Consider the following 7092-nt stretch of genomic DNA (forward strand, 5'->3'; position numbering starts at 1 on the left):
TTAATGTAATGGATTATTAGGCGGGGGACTGTGAGAAATGAACTTGTAAAAATTCGTAGAAATCTAAATAAATGTATATAACAATAATATAAAGTACAGTATGACACACAAGCCCTTCCCAGATCTAGCCACGAATTCCCACTCAAAGGATAACGATCCTAGCCGGCGCCCATCAACGAAAAAGAATAGACAGGACACGGCTCATCAAGCTGACAGGACAAAAACTCATCAAGCTGACAGGGACAGGCTCGGTGCCCATCAACGGGAAAGAATAGACAGGACACGAAACATCAAGCCAACAAGGAGAGGCTCCGACGAGATACTCATCACCGGACCTGAACACCCCGCCTTGCAGGCTACCGTTGGGGGAAGCCATCAGGTAAACAAAAGGAAAAATCCAGCCGAGATATCCATCGGCTCCAACCCGGATCCAACCATCCCATCCAGATGGCCTGAACCACAATGAAATCAAAAACCACCCAGAACTTCTTTACATATGAGGAGACTCTGTCCGGACGTCCATTTGACTCTATTCTCCAACGCCAGGAAATCAATTCATACGACAATCAAGGACTGTTGATGAATGGTGCCTGCCTGGAATTTGGCCTCAAGGCTAAAAATCCCTATAAAAACCACGGACAGTCTACGCTCCTTCGTGGATTTGGGAACACCTATACCTTTGGGTATAGACCCCTGTCCACCCAGCGCTGCGCTGTTTGTTTTATTGTGGTTTTTCCTCATTGTTTATTTTTTTATAGAAATTGTTTTATAATAAATTGTTTTTATTTAACCCAAATCTGCCTTTGCATTTATAACAAGAGTCACCACAAATGACCAGTGACGACCAGATAAGTTGTATCAACCCTGAGTGTGATTGTTTTCCGTTTATACATTTTAAGTGCGCTTATTGTAACCAGATTTGGGTAACTCACTGTTGGGGAGGGTACAAGCCTAAGGGATTGTGTACAAAGTGTCTAGAAAAAGAACAGGATTTGACTAGCCGTCTCTTAATACTTGCCACCAGGGCGGGGTTTTTAGAACTTGACTCTCCTGAGTGGTTCCTACTTTTTCAAAAAGGGATAAGGGGGAAGCTAGACTCCAAGGCAGAAGCTTTGGAAATCGAGTGCCGAAAGACAGTAAAGGTACCGTGTAGGACAGACACGATTAAGTCGTCTCGGTGGGCTGTTTTCAAGAGAAGGTACGCCATAAGGACTACAAGGGCCCCTGAAGAATATCCTTGCTGCCGAGAAGATGGTAATCCCCACCGTATATTTTTATATGGGCGAAGGGCAAGGCAGAGGGATACACCAGTAGAGAATCCTGATAGTCCTGAATCTAGCCATGTACTTGACCGAAGGAATGAGTCCCGAGGTACCTCTGGGGGAGCGTCCCCTGGGGAAGTGTGAGCACTGTCAGACTGCCACAGATGCCGGACGAATAATTGACTGTCCTCCAGAACAACAAAAGGGGCTTTGTTTATCCAACGGCACTCGGTATAATCTCTGTGAACTAAAGGGGGAGGTCTGGTGTTATCACTCAAGAGCAAGTTTTAAGGACGGGCAGTCTAAAACTCCTATGAGAAGAAAAACTAAAGCTACCCACTTCAGGTATAGGAGAGAAGTGGGAATGCTCCCTCCAATTCCAATCTGCAGCCAATGTAACAAAACTGTCTGGATAGGAGGAAAAAGACAATCCACCTTTTTAGCATATTATAAAGTCAACCCTTTGTGTTACAATAAAGCAAACTTAAAAATGTGTACCATGGGGGGGAAAGTGTATTGAGAAGGTAAAAATTTAAAACATGAAGAGAAAGCCTCCTTTAGTAATGAACCGATAATTCTTGATTTGTTAAAAAGTGATGATGACCGAGTATGTTTGCAATTCGACCAAGTGTTCTGCTTCTCCAGAGATGAGGAAGGGATGGACCCTGAAAACAAAATAAAACAACTAACCCTAGAATTAAAGAGGCGAGAAGTGGAAATTCGGAAAAAGAGACTAGAACAAGAGAGGCTTAACTCTCTTAGTGAGCACTATGAGCAATTAGAGAGACAATACAGCAATTGGGGATTGCCAGCCCCCAACCAGAATCTTTTCATAGACCTAATGCAAGAAATAGCCACAGAATTAGGTCTATCTAACTGTTGGATCTGTGGCGGTTTAAAGTTGGCTGAAAGGTGGCCTTGGAAGGGAGAGGGACTCACCCCAGAGCAACTCCTAAAATGGGAAGGCTCTAAAATGTCAAAAACAAAACGAAGACCAGAGGGATGGGTTATAGACCAAAGGATAATCGGTACCATCTGCATTAGCAGAGAAGGAAAAGAATTCACTGATTTAGCAGGTTATACCCAGTGTGTAAGCACACTCACAGTGAATTCTGACAGTAAATCAAAAACTTGGCAACCTGAACCACCTGCGGGCTATTGGAGTCGCACCCGGGGTAATCATTGCGAATGGGTTGAAATAATTGAACTATGTTGGTACAAAAGCTCTGGGGCCAATCCCTTCCAAGCACTAGAAGGCCTGAAAGAATATTGGGATGATCCGGCAAGAACAAACAAAGGCTGGGAAGCTCCCGATGGCATTTACTGGTTATGTGGCAAAAAAGCATATAGTGAGCTACCTAAGAAATGGAAGGGGTCTTGCACTCTCGGAATAATTAGACCCTTTTTCTTTACTCTACCCAGAACAGAAAGTAAATTGCTGGGAGCTCCCCTCTTTGAAACATTAAATAGACAAAAGAGGGAATTAAAACGGGAACTACCCATGGCAGGAGGCAGTCAGAAATGGAAAGAAGAAGACTGGCCTGCCGAAAGGATCATTAAGTATTATGGGCCTGCCACTTGGGCAAACGATGGCAGTTGGGGTTACAGGACTCCCATTTATCTTCTCAACAGACTTATCAGGTTACAAGCAGTAGTAGAAGTGGTTTCCAACCACACCTCAGAGGGCCTAGAACTCCTAGCAAAGCAACATTCACAAATGAGAGCTTTTGTGTACCAAAACAGACTAGCTCTCGATTATTTGTTAGCCGAGGAAGGAGGAGTATGCGGTAAATACAATGAATCCGAGTGTTGCACGGAAATAGATGATTATGGAGAGACAATAAAAGGACTAGCTGCCGAAATAAAAAAGGTAGCACATGTGCCCGTTCAAAAATGGAACTCAATTCTGCAAGCCTCCTGGTGGGACCAGATATTTGGACAGGGGGCTTGGTGGAAAAAGTTAGTGTTCTTTATATCTTGTTCAATTGCCGGAATCATCTTTCTCCCGTGTTTGATTCCTTGCTTCATCAGGTTGATTCATTCTGTTGTGCAAGGAATGCAAATTGCCACTCTTCCAATTGACTCAGAAAAAGCACCAGGGAAACCCACTCTTCTCTCTAAACTAATGAAGTTAGAGGAGAAAAGAGAGAACCAGAAGGCAGTTGAAGCCTTAAAGAAATTTGAAAATAAAAACAACCCTTCTCAAGAATACTGTGAGAATTCACTTACAGACTGGGAAGAAGACAAATATAGTTAAAACTACACAGTTCTCCCTCACTAGAAATGAATGAAATAACACGAATTTTAATGTGATAAATTATTAGGCGGGGGACTGTGATAAATGTAACCTTGGATAAAAATTCGTGAAAGAATAAATAAGTATATAACTGGATTTGTAACAATGTAAAAATTATATAAAATATAGTGTGGCCTAAGAATTTCCCCAAACCCAGCAGTAACTACCCATTCAGGCGGTAACGACCCTAGGCGACGTTCATCAGCCTGAAAGAAAGAGCAGGACACAAACAATTAAGCCAAACAAAGAAAGGAGCCAGGCTGAGATGCCCATCGACTCCACACCGCACCGGGGCACCCCTTCCTGCAAGCCCCAAATGAAGATGCAATCAGGCCAGACAATAAGAGGAGCCCAGCCGAGATATCCGAGATATCCGTGGACTCCACACCGGACCTGGACACTTCACCCTGAGAGTCCAACCAAAGATACAATCAAGAAGCACTCAGAACCTTTCACATGCGAGTGGACTCTGCCCAGTCGTCTATTGATTCAGTTCCACGGTTCCAGGAAATTCATTCAACCAGCCATCTAAACTCTTTGTTGAACAGTAACTACTTGGAGTTTTGGCCTCAGGACACAAAATCCCTATAAAAACCCCAGACAGTCTACCCTCCTTCGTGGATTTGGGTAAATCTGTACCTCTGGGTATAGACGTCTCCCTGTCCACCCAGCGCTGCGCTGATTTATTGTGTTTTTTTTCTCTCGTTGTTTGTGATTAAAATTGTTTTATAATAAATCGCTTTTTGTATTAACCCTATTTTGCCATTGCATTTATAACAGTAATTAACATTACTATTAACCATCGGAGTAAACAAGGGGTACAAGGTTTACAAATGGGATAAGAACATTAACTGTACATAACTAAACACAGTATTTTAACCAGGGTGGATTTCTTGAGAGATTTTATTCATGACACTGCATCTATTAATGCATTCCATATATTTTTTCTGTTCTTTTGTGCAATAACCGATAATGACCTTCACTGAAGCCCATGTCTTCTATCACCTGGTACCTACGTTTATAAAAATAACCTTACTTCAAGTGCTGTGTTCATCCTGTTGTCGAAAAGGTGCCAAATAACTGACTTTTCATGTCTGTCAAGGAATTTTCTGTGTTTATTTTCATTGGAGGATTTATTCCTTTTTGCTCCTCTCTCTTAGAAAATTTTTCTCCCAGTTTTTGGAAGGAACAATGGATACTTAAGAGACAAAGGATTGTGGAGGGACAAGTGCAGCTGGCCACAGCCCCTTAGCTGAGAGGCTTTCTCTTGGGAAGCACAGAGAGATTCTGGTTGGGGGTGAGTCTGGCTGGGCTCAGCTCCTCGATCTCTCTCAGGTCTGGAGGGGAAAGGCTGGTTTGCCGCTACCACGGGGAGACTCCGCTGCCACTTCAGAGCCCAGCCCTTCACTGCTTCTTCCTCACTGTGGGTGACCCTTTGTACGTAAGAGCAGCTGCTGAACTGGGACCTTTCCAACATCCGACCTCACGGGAAAGGACCCTCACCATCCACTGGGTGCCTTAGGGGACCTAGACCCCGACCACACTCAGAGGTAGGGGCTCCCAGCGCCGCTGTTTGCGGCTGGTGCTGCTTAGGGCTTTTTTCCTTTTTGCTACACTTTTACCCAATATTCTGTGCCCGCCCAAACACGTGGTGGCTCCTGGCACAGCTCCGAAGATTTTTTTTGCTACCCGTTGTATGCCGCCCCAGGTGTGCTCACCTCTGCCCTTCCAGCCCGCCAAGTCCCGACTGCGCCCACTCCGCCATCCGGAGTGGCTCCAGGCCCCGCTGCCCCTGGGGCTTCCTGAAGGAAACCCCTTTTGTGTCCCTGCCGCCAGCTGCGCCGGCCATTCCGGCGGGGGAGACGCATGAGCCGCAGCAGAGCTTCCCCCTGCCGGCCGTGCCCGGAACTGCAGCGAAGGGAGAGCGCCTGCGGCCGGGAGAAGGCTGGGGCTGCATCTCTGCTTTTGTTGTTGCTGCCGTTGTTGTTTGTTTGTTATACACACTAGTAAAGAGCTGCTTTTCCTATTTCTTAGCCTGAAACCCCTGTCATTTCAAAGTTATAATAGTTTGGAGAAAATGGGGCCATATTTTCCATTTCAAGGGAGGTTTCTGCCTTCCTATTGCTCATCAAATTTTCGTATCATTGCAATACAAAATCTGTACTTTTCTGAGTGATTTTTTTTTTAAGAACCTGTTCCTCTGAATCTGGAGACAATTAAAATTTTAATATTAAGGGTCGAAAATACTTTGCTTTGTACACTGGAAAATACAAGCTTTCCACCACAGCTTACTGCTATTCAGTAAGAGCTATTCAATGACTGACTTCATAATAAGTACAAGATTTTAGATAAAAATTATTACACATTATCAGTGATAATTTCAAAAACATATGTGCTCCCAGTAGTGTTGCAAGTACTAATTGCAATGATGTAAAAAAGTCACGATGATTATTATTTTCTGGGAAGTAAAAGCCCCCACCATCTCTCACAGTATCAATTAGTCAGATATTCCAGGCTGTAGGCTTATTATTTTTGAATGTTCCAATTGCAATGAAATTTTGAAAAAAAAATTGCAATGCAATTTTTCTCTTAAATGTCTTTTGACTCTGAAGTGTAATGATGTGTCTATATATAAACGTTACTATTCCCTTTAAAATTCACTGTCTCAAGCTGGAAAAATGTCTTGAACATAACCAGGATTAAAATATGTCTATCACACTACATTAGGAACGGTGAGGTGGTATGACACAGACTCTCTTGTGAGTTGAACAGGAGAGCAAAGTTTATTACTTTTAATCTTTTATACACATGTTCGAGAAGGTGTGAGAGCTAAAACTCTCCTTGGTCATTAAAGCAACACATCCACCATCACTAGTTAAGTGGAACACCACCCCTTGACTAAACAACACCTGCAGATTGTTGTCTGTTGCCCTTTAGCACGGACTGTTTGGATTCTTTCTTATGCTTTCTCAGGCCAGAGTGAGAAGCCTGTGTGACTAAGTTTCACAGAGGCTCTGTTCTCCCTGCCTGCTTTCAGCACCTATATATGTCTTTTATGTGGAGGTTACAGAAATATGGTTTTTTTAAAGCTAACTGCTTTATGAATGTCATCTCAGAATTTCAAGTTCTTGAAGGTGTTAAACTGTATGCATTGGGATGTCATACCTTTTAATGTAAATCAAAATAACAATGAACAGTTCTTTATTGTTTGCTTCATTACTACAGCATTACTTGACACTTTTGAATTTTCATTTGTTGTATGTAATTTCTGCCAATATTACAGAATAATAAGGTAAACAAAAATTAAATAGAAAATCCTTCCTCTTTACTCAGAAATTCTGATTCAACACCTGAAGTGTTGGGTCCAGTTCTGTGCTCCCCAGTACACAAGATATGTGAACATTCTGGAGAGAGAGTTCAACAGAGTGACATAAGGATGATTAGATTACTAGAGCATGTCACATATAGGATGGATAATGGAAGTAACTTGTAAAGGAGAAAGCTCAAGGAGATCTTATTAATGTGTATAAATAC

Source organism: Pseudopodoces humilis, chromosome 4, assembly GCF_049639895.1.
Source record: "Pseudopodoces humilis isolate 2021_Gansu_Grassland_sample_001 chromosome 4, ASM4963989v1, whole genome shotgun sequence".
NCBI lineage: Eukaryota > Metazoa > Chordata > Aves > Passeriformes > Paridae > Pseudopodoces > Pseudopodoces humilis.